Below are 10,869 nucleotides of genomic sequence, written 5' to 3' on the forward strand. Positions count from 1 at the left end.
GAAATGACTCTTTAGTGCACATTTAGTCTAATTTCTTAAGAGATCTTGTTTCAGATATGTACAAGCAGAAGCCAGATTGACTGCTGACTGACTGATTTACTTAGAACTCTGCATCAACACCACGTTGGTCAAGACCTGCCATCGAAAATGTAGGACTAAAACAGCCATAAATATCTTTTAAACAGATTTTCAAGTAGTTTAGTTTGTTACAAATAGCAGAGCTTTTGAATAGAACTCCTGGTTCAATAGGACAAAAAGTTCACATTTTAATAGATTAGATAGTAAAAAGAGTTCAGATTTTTTTTTATAATAACCAAATTGTACTATATGCAAAAATCTCATGTTCATCTACAAAATTCAGAGTTCAATGTTGAATGTTGTAGAAAGTGACCTGAATGTGTACATAGTCTTATCATTATGGAAACATTTGGTATGTAATTAGTAGTTGTCAAGTTATATGTATGATGCTTCTGAGGGTTCAGATATGTGGATGACACCTGGGTCAAGATCAAAACTCAGGAATTAGTGGACAGCAACATCAAGTTCACCCGGGAGGACGCAAAAGCTGCCTTTGTTGGATGTAAGTCTTAACACTGAGGTTTACAGGAAACTCACACATACTGGCCAGTACTTTTTGACCCACAACATCCTCTAGAACACAAACAGGGTCTCTCAAGTTAACACACCTGACTGTGTACAGTTGAACAGAATAGACAGTCAGGACTGCAATTCTTCTTTCAATTATAGTGCTTTTTGTGAGTGTGGCATTGTCTGTGTTGTTTCACGTCGTATTTCCCTCTGTGTGAAAAGGAAAAATGACTCGAGCAAACTTCACACTAAATTTTACCAGACTCGCCTTGCACTGGTTTCACCCAGGGGTAGATAGTTTCCCAATCTTTGTTGCAGCTGCATTTTCTTTCCTTAGTTGTGCGAGTCGTGTTTTTCTCCTTTTCCAACCAAGTCTGGTGCTGCATGCCGGTGCCGTTCTCAGCTGATTTGCATTTGATTTGCATTCGCGTTCCCTTCGGATAAATGCCAGATTATAAAACACGCATTTCATAACTGAAGTCTGACTGTCAATAGCAATGCAGGACAACGTCTCAATTTTGAGGGACGTGTGAAAAACTAATGAAAATACGTGACTGTTCTGCACAAAGCGGGACATCTGGTCATCATCTCTGAGATATTTGACATCTAGTCATCTACAAGTAGTTTTCAAAGCCCAAAATTCAAATGTTTAAAATGACACGCACACAAACAAACAATGAGATGAGAACAATTAAAGGCAAGTCAAAATTCATTTAATTGATTACAGTACAAAAAGTGAACAAATAAATCAAAGTTTGCTTACTCTATGAATACTATTTGAATTGATTTTTCTTGATAAAATGTGACTTATGCGGCACAGACAAAACATTTTTTTTTTCAGAGAAAGTTTTTCTGTTGCTAAAATGCCATTTTTACAACCACATCTTAAACCTCTCAGGTTTTCCTCTCTTCAACACGCAGAAGCAGTGACAAATAGATTTATATATTGTAAAATAAATAGTTTTGTCTCCTCTATAAAATCAGTTGAATTAAAAATCTATATACAATACATTGTATATTTTTACCTAATATCATCAATAATAATATATTATTATAAACAGCAGAAGGTTTAAATTAGTTTTATTACTTTGTAACAGTACAACTCCAAGATATTACATTCTGTTAAACAGTCTTCTGTCCTTCACCAATAAAGTTTTCTTTTACCTGTTATGTCCTCTTACTGTCGTCCTGTAAGAAATTTATTTAGCTCCACATGTACCAAAGAGGTGTGAGCTGCATTAAGAACCATTACCAGTAGCAGAATATTGCAAACACTCCAGTGTCAGTAAAACCCCGAAAGTAAATCATCTAAATGTAGGATCGCTGCTTTTTAGACTGAATTGCATTTGATCATAGCTTTCCCAATAGATCAGTCTGATTGATAAACACCAACAGACTTGCCTGTAACCAACACCTGTAAGTTATGGTTTGCTAGAATCTGTGGTGCAGTTCAGATCAGGATCATGAAATGTGTTCCACATGACATACATGTTGACAGAAAGAAATCTATGAACAAGGAGCATTTCCCTAAAAAAGCAAGGGTCGTAGTCATCCATGCCGCCACCAGGAATGTGAAGTCCTGCTGTTCTGACTCCAAGATGGGATTCAGGACCAAGTCCTGCCTTTGCCAGACACATTCCCATGTAAACATCATCAATGGGAAGAATGGGAATGTGATGTGACATGTTGTATATGACCAAAGCTGTGTGGCCAGATAAAAGGAAGCCTCCACCACCGCAGTATGGAGGGTATAATTCAGATTCATACACCTGTACCGGAATGTAATATTTACTGTTTGGATCTCTAATGGGTCCTACATAATGAATTAGATGGCCAGTAAAGAGCTGTTTGCTTCCATCATTGTTCTCAAGGTTTTGGAGATACTGAACCATGTTGTCCGTGTTGGCAAGGACATCATCATCACCATTTAGTAGGAAACGAGCATGTGGACAGTTTCTTTCCATCCATTCAAGGAAGAGTATTTGCTTCAAGGTGAGGTTGTAGAATGAGTCGTGGAAGTCCCACTGGAGTATGTCATTGTTCTTGCGTTGCTCCAGTTCAAGGAGCTTGTTCAGTCTCTTCTTTGCAAAACCAGACTCCATTGTTCCTGAGATGAAGAGCCTTCGGATCCATACACCTTTCTGCAATCTCTCTTTGGCCCAGGTGTTGCGCAGCACCTCTCTGCGGTCGTAGTTCTCAGGAGAGCTTTTGATGACCAGTAGAAGGAAAACCTCTGCGGATCCATCAGCTCCTCCACATTTGTCAGGAATGTCCAGCAGCATGGGAAAATGTCGACAGTGGCGGTAGTAGAGAAAGTCCTTTATATTACCAGGAAGTGTGCTGAAGTTTAAGGCATCGGCAGCAGAACTGTTTATCTGGCACTTAGGCCAGGAGTATACGTAAGGGAGACTTCTGTTGGACAGCTTTGCTGGATCATCAAACACACGTTTCACATTGACAAGCTGTAACATGGGTTTGAAGTAAGTAGAATTTTGAGAAAAATAGAGATAACCAACCACGAGAAGAGCTCCCATCACTAAGGAAGCGCTTGCTCTCCCTGTTTTTCTCCTGAAGACTTCGGAAGCTCTGCAGTGACAAGAGAAGATCTTCGATCAGATATAACATTCAATATTGATCACCACTTAGGAATCAACTTTAGATTCACTATCATTAATATTTTCAGGTACTACAGCATCTTAATGAAAATGATTTTTTCTTTCATATAAACTGAGATGAATCAATGAATTAATATGCCAAACTGCAGCCTGCATTTAAATCAACACAACCTGACTCAGGTTGTACCCTGGAAACGCCCAGTTCAACAGAAGGTTCAACAAATCAAAAAGACGACAAGTGGAAAAACGGGAAACCATGTTTCGTAACATTCAGAGCAGAGTTTTCCTGATAATTGTCTAAACCAGAATCGAAAGGTAACGCGATATTTTAAAAAAATGAAACCTTTCCTCCTCTACTGACTAAAATAGACGATATCTTGTGAGTATCTTGCATAAACCTAAACTATATGACATTCAAAACTTGTATGCATTAGATCAAACATATTTGTTATTCACCGTGTCAGAGCTTTTAGTTTATTTTTATTTAATTTAACCGATTTTATTTAACCGATTAATTGTGTAGTTTTAAAAAATACGAAGCTGTACTTCGTAGAAAATATCTAAACTAGTCGTAATGTTTGTGTACAAACTCTACAGCACAGATGGTGAGAAGTCACAGAAAGTATAATTAATTCAAACTTTATGTAAAGCTTACAGTTTTGGTAAATTCAATGTAAATTTATAAATACAGTATATATCCACATCAGTCCATTCTGATATTCAGATGAGGAATAAATGTAGTAGAAAACGGTTCAAAATGAAAAATGTATCTTTTTAAAGTCTTTTTTCTCTTAGTTTAATGGTAATTACCTGCACATGTTGGTAGATCGGTGCTGTTGCTCTCTTAGCTAACAGATAAACGTTCACTATGTTGCAGAGAAGATGTACAGGTTTGTCAACGTCATTTTTGCCCTGGGGTGGTCTATTAGGCAACCAGAAACAAACCTTTCTTTGAAAACCCACATCATTTTCATTTCTTTTCCAGAAAGGAATAAATTATTTGTTTATTTAAGACTTTGCTCCGGGATGCTTTGTTTGCATCATGAATTGTGGAAATTTAGAAAGAGAATTTCCAATATTGCCTGAGAAGGCAAGATCAGGGCAAATAGCCTCAACAAACAGAGGGAACAGCTCGTCATCAGATCAGCTGGCAGGCTCTTGTGGAGAGAAAATTCCTCATGTTTCTGCTTCACCAAATAGTTCATACGAACATCGGGTGTTAGTATATATATAATATCCTACACATCTCTGACTGGATAAATTATCTTTATTTGTTAGTACCATTTATCATCACATTAGCTGTTTTATTTTTTAGCCATTATAATTTTTTGTACGTTTCAGATTTCAGGTTAATCCAGTAGGTTTAAGTCCACATTAAGATAAAGCAAAAACAGAAGCCACGCCATAGAATATGCTTGAAAAATAGATGTATTAGAATAAAAGAAGAATCAAGAAGAATGTATGTCTCTGTGACTGACCATAACTCAAACACACTACGGTTTTCCCAGGAGAGTGTGTGGGTGTGTGTGTGTAAAGACTCTACAAGAACAAACTTTGGTAACAATATGAGTGTTTATTTAGGGACAACAGGCAATACCCTGTTGGTACTGTCTTTTTCTGCACTGAGTGGTGCAGTGTGACCCTGCACGGCTCAATGTTGCACTCACGCTGTGTCACTCTGACTTGAACTTGGAGGAGCATCTACTTTTGAAAAAAATTGTAAAGTATGGTAGAAACATGGTTGAAGGAGGATTACTTGTTCCCTGTCAGCTAAAAAGTCACTCGAATAATTACCTTTCAGTAACTTTCTGAACTCATTAATATGTTCAAGCATATTGCTTTTAGTAACATTCAACTGCGGAGGAGATATTTGTTTGAGTAAATAGCTTTTTTGGTCATTCAGTGCACGGAAATGTTCTGAAAAGACAGCAAAAGGCTTCGACAGAACAAACTAAGATTTATTTATCTAGATTATGTTTGTCTTTGAGCTTTGAGAAGAAACCTAAGTTTAATTTTTTAACAAAACAAAACACACTTTACATACTTCACCGCCATCTGATTCCATTGCCATTGATCTAAGCTGGGGTAGCGCCACTACCAGCAACCAATTTGCACACCTCACACTCTGAAAAAAGTATGTCAGCAACAGTTTGCCCCTCTGTGTCTATTTGTCTGTCAAATAGAGAAGACATTGGCATGAGGCTGCTTGTTAGTTTTTTTTTCTTTTTTTGAGTTTGGCTGCAACTGTCAAAACAAACCTTTGAGCTCAAATCCACATTCTGTAAGCCTTCAATACAGGGGAATGAGAGGGCTTTATCTATCTATCTATCTACCTACCTATCTACCTATCTACCTACAAAATAATAATACAAAATCTCTTCAAATTCCTTTTCTAATCAAAGTTAATTTTGTGTTTGACAAAGCCATTTTTTAATATGTTTAAGACTTCATTAACTTACAATCTCTTTCCCAGCTCTTCAAAAAAAGTAATTATGAAAAGTAATAAAAGAAAAAAGTTTTAACTGACACTGAATATTCTTAAAGAGTGACTTTTTAAGATGACTATTTGTTTGCTGTGACTCTTAATGACTGCGGATTGATAGCATCAGAATCATTTGGAGACTTAAACGCTGGTACTGGAGCAGCCGTAACTTTATTTTATATTCATGATTGCTGATGCTGTGTGTGGGCTGTATTGTATATACATACAAAGTGAACAGAGCTTATATTATACTGATCATTTCCTGTGAGTGTCAGTAGACTCGTGCTTTAAAAATCCAACTTGTGACATCTGCCTGTTAATCCTTTATGTGATTCGAATTCAATCTTGAATTCTACAGAGCCTCACACTTAATGCGCCTTTCGGATTAGCTCTAATTAGATGTGACACTTTGTCTGAGTTTTTGAAGGTTACTATGGGCTGAAATTATGTTGGTATGTTGCTGAGACAGAGGGAGTCACTGGTTGCGATGACGATTTCCTCAAACAAAGCAAGACAAAAACAAGAGCCTCAAACACACACTAGCTATGCAAAACCTCAGAACCATAAGTGACAAGATCGTATGCTGGGCTCATGTATTTTTTATTTACCTACTGTATATCATATACTTTTTATGGCAGGTTAAAGAGACCTTTTTGCACTCTGGGTCGACTTGAAAGAGGAACGTAAGGCATATTGCTATGACAGTCAAACTGGGTGAGAGAAGATAAAAACGCTTTGATGTATAAACTTTATATCCAGAGAAGAAATTTTAGAGCATGAAGTTTGCTTAGCAAAACAAACAAACCAGTATGGTGTCACCAAAAGTCCAAATTCAAGGAACTTCTGTTCCTACTGAGCTGTAGGGCTCCAAAGAGGCCTGGGGGTTTCTCAATGGTTCAGAGAAATTCATTGCTCTCTATGGGAAAACATTTTTTTCAGGTATCATGAATCAGCACCTCGGGTCACACGAATCCTGGTCAGGTTTAATCTATATTCTGTATTTGCCTTACCGCACCAGCAGGCACAAAAGTAAAAAGTGTGCCAAATCTTTTCGCATTGGCACCCGACACTTCAATGAGCCATATCTCATCTGTTTAATTGTTTCCATGCAAGGTCGAACTCTCCGAATTAGGCATCCGGTTTAAGAATTTGGTGTCTTTTGATTAAATTATTTGGATTGAGCTTTTACTCTAAAAATACTAATCTTCATATAAACATCCCTTTGATGATGCATTGTAAAAAACATACTGTTTTCCTTTAGATAATAATATTCATTATTGACTTATCACAGGAATGAAAACCATCTGTGAAACCGTGTCAGTAAATGATTAAAAGGAAAAGTGTCTGGAGCGGCAATAAATCAAAAAGCTAAACACTAACTGTTAAAGTGCGTTCAGCTTCTAAAAGCTGCCTTCGTACTCAAGCTGAGGGACTTGCCTGACGTGATGAAAGAATCCCGACATGAATGTGTTTGATTCTGAGGAGGCACTACTTTTCCTGCAGTGATGCTGTACTTAACTGCAAGTGACAGAGGAGCAATGACACCAGTGACTCGTACATGAGCTTTGGAAGTAAAGCAGTTTGGAGTGAGCCCGTGGGTTGAAGACATGTATGAGCCCCTGCTCCTTGATACATCTTCTTAGGTCATTCCCTTTTTCAGTCCGTGGCGACCTAAATTCTGATCGAGGAGGAGCAAACAATATGAAGGCCACCGGTGACTGCCAGACGAAAATGTCCTCGATAAAAATGCCGACAGCAACATTTAACACCTGCTTCGTGTCAATTTTTTTTGCCAGAAAGCAGCCTTGCTTCTGCCAAACACACAGTTCAATGAATTCGTTTACAGAGAATATTTCTTTGCTGTGAAAATACCTTAAGATTTGTTCAGCATGTGTAAATTGCAGCTAAAACTTGACTGGTTTCGGGATGATAAAACTGGCATGTTGGTGAGGATTAAATAAAACAAAAAAAAAACAATTTACTCTTTGTTTTACTCACGTTTAATGTAAATGAAACCTAATGATCCTTTCACCCTCGAGCTAAAGGAGGGTGGAGATAAGGACGAGAATGTGTGGGAGAGCAGAGAAGGGAAAGCAAGGTTTCCAAGAGGCCAAGGCTGAGACATTGGACTATCTTCTCCTGAAAAACTGAGAAATCTGTGAAACTTAATATCCAAGGTTACGAACTGCAAAAGGTTTTCCAAGTCCACAAAACCTGAAAGATCTTTGCCAGTGTTGCAGAGGCGCTTCTTTTCATTATTTGCAGAAAAGCATTAAAAGATGGCAGTGACTCTGTATTCCTAATTTTTTCACCAATCCTTAATTTCTGCGTAAGGATACTAGAGCTTAAAGTAGCAGTGCTATCAAAACCCAATGCATTACTCACAAATACTGATATAATACACAGTTTTATGCTCTTTACAGTTCGATCTGACCCTTTATGGTTGCAATGGTCTAGTGTTTTAGCTCCTGCCTACCTACTTAGATACTGGACCAAATAGACGATTCCATCATCAAACTTCAATAATTCACTTTGACTTCAGTTAAACAAGCTAATGTGGGAGTCCTGGCAGTTTATCTCACAAGCTGCACAGCAGAGATGGATGCCCATGACAACATCAAGGTAAACATGGATCAAAAGAAGAGATCCTTGGCCTACATGTGTTGCTTGGTAGCAAGCCAAAGCTTGGTCCCATGAGTGAGGGCTTTTGATGTTGTAACACCTAAAGACTAGGTCAATTAATCAGGACTCTGCAAATTATGCCACACGGTCCCAATAATACTACTATTTAGAGATGGGTTGATCTGTGCACATATTGTGTGTGAATATGTCTGGATGTTCGCAGTATGAGCATGAGTGCACTGTGATTTATGGAACTGATGTCAAGCTGATATTCACTGGAAGATCCAGAGGATGCCTGTCCAGCAGTGTCACATTTCAGCACACCATCATGGAGTTTTAACAATGTAGACATATAGAAGAAAGATACACAACACATTAGAAAATAATTAACTCACAAGTTACGAGCATTTATTGATGACGTGACAGAAAATAGTCCGAATTCTGAAGCGTAAAGGGAAAAACCTTCTTTTCGGACTGAACGTCACAGCACAGTTTTTGAAGGCAAAGAGAAATATTCTGTAATGACCAAGTCAATCCACTAATCTCAACCCAAACAATCAGCATTTTCGCTGCTGAAGACAAAACTATATGCAGAAAGAGCAACAAACAACTGAAGACAGCTGCAGAAAAGGGCTGTCAGTGAGGAAATCTGCTGGTGTCCAGACGTCAGGCAGTCACAGTTTTCAAAGGATTGTCGAGAAAGTGTTGAATAATAAAAATCTTGTTTACGCATCCATTCATTTTCTATACCTGCTTAGTCCAACTCAGGGTCAAGGGGGGGGCTGGAGCCTACCCCAGCTGTCGATGGGCGAGAGGCAGGGTACACCCTGGACAGGTCGCCAGTCCATCACAAGGCCACATAGAGATAAACGAGACAGACAACCATGCACTTTAGAGTCACCAATTAACCTGACATGCATGTTTTTGGGTGGTGGGAGGAAGCCTGGAGAGAACAGGCAAACGGGATTCGAACCGGGAACCCTCTTGCACACCAGCGTGCAGCCCCATTTCTGTTTATGCTTGTGTTAATTTGTGCAGTTATATGTGCCAGTGAAAACTGGGTTCTACATGCTAGGGTTGTAATTAATCAGCTCTCCAAGATGTGGGTGTGAATAACTTTAAATTGAAGCTGAGAGTCTGCATTTTGAGCCGAAATTCATGATGAGACTAACCCAAATATTGTTTTGGTTTGCAGCTAGAAAAACCAAAGCTATGTGAGTGACCACATATTTCTGGGCTCAACTTACCAAATGTGTTTGGTAAGATCATTGAGCCTTTGACGAGCTTTCTCTATGAAGTCCCACAGTAATGCTTGAGTGTACCTGAAAGGAAGAAATGCATCATTCAACAGAGTGCAGAACAGACATTGTACTGAAAAAGTCTTGCAATTCTTGGAAGTGTGCTGTCCAGTACACCAGTCCAGTAAAATGACTACAAACAATGTTTTAAAAAAGTTAAACTCTAATCTATTTGTGGGAAGATTACAACTGCAGTCTAAGGCACAACAGCCTCTAAGCATTTACTGTCGCCACTGATGAACAACTTCGCCATTGCTTACATGTGTTAAAGCTCTTCACAGGAGCATTTTTTATTTTTGTCAGTTTTCAGCTCTCTTAAAGTTTTCAGCTGGATTTAGGTCAAGACTCTTTGGCCATTTTAAAACTCTCCCTCTTTTATTTTTCGTGCTTTTGTGCTCTGGTATGTGTGCAAGCCTTTGTCCTGCTGAAAAATTCCAATTCTCCACCTCTAACCCAGCTGGCAAATACTGGGAAACAGGTTTGACTAAAAATGATGATCATGTGAATTCATCACTCATTACTTTTCAGTGCCAGTTACTTTCAGAAGGAACCCAGGGAGAATGTGGCTCAACGTTTAGCTCTAGCAAACATTTGTTCTGTCTTTATGTATCCGTTTCTTTTGACAGGGGAGTCCATTTAGGACTTTGTCAACGGAGCCCTACTAACTCAGTGTGTGGCATGATGCATCCTGAAATCACCACAAAAACTGGTCAAGGTCACCATGAAGCTCTTTATTCGTTTGTGTGGCTTTTTTTTCCCCAAATGTGTAAACTTTCACAGATTTTCTCATTTTTTTAGCGGCACATTTTAACAGTTTTATAACTGCGAACCTTCTTTTAGTCACAGCCAGTGATATAAAACACCAGCAATCTTTGCTTGCTCTTGTGTTGCTTGAACAACTAATTCAAATTCATCATAAATGGTCCAGTTACTATTTTTCCCTCACTATATGAACACTTTACATTTGTGACAATATTCCCTAGAGTTTGATTAAAGATCTACTAATTAGTGAATGTAATGAATGTAAGCAATCAGATAATACAGATGTTAATGGTATTAGCAGGTCAAATCTGACGTCAGTACATGAAAACTTTTGTAACAAACCAACTGGGGAAATGTTACATCTTTTATTATTATTTGTGTTCTCAGAATTATAAATAGGATACAGGCTATAAAAATGTGACCCACACTTGAAAGTCTGATGGAAAACAACCAAAAGCAGAGAGGATGATAATGAAGGTTTGGTGTGTGTGTGGTCGTCTAT

General features: G+C 38.3%; 1 pseudogene; it reads right to left on the minus strand.

Moving 5' to 3' along the window:
• Positions 1-1,608: 1,608 nt before the first annotated feature.
• On the minus strand, positions 1,609-3,164 carry LOC140280082 (N-acetyllactosaminide beta-1,3-N-acetylglucosaminyltransferase 3 pseudogene; annotated as a pseudogene).
• Between the last annotated feature and the right edge of the window lie 7,705 nt (positions 3,165-10,869).

Source organism: Leuresthes tenuis, unplaced genomic scaffold, assembly GCF_036924035.1.
Source record: "Leuresthes tenuis unplaced genomic scaffold, fLeuTen1.0.hap1 SCAF_21, whole genome shotgun sequence".
Taxonomy (NCBI): Eukaryota; Metazoa; Chordata; class Actinopteri; order Atheriniformes; family Atherinopsidae; genus Leuresthes; species Leuresthes tenuis.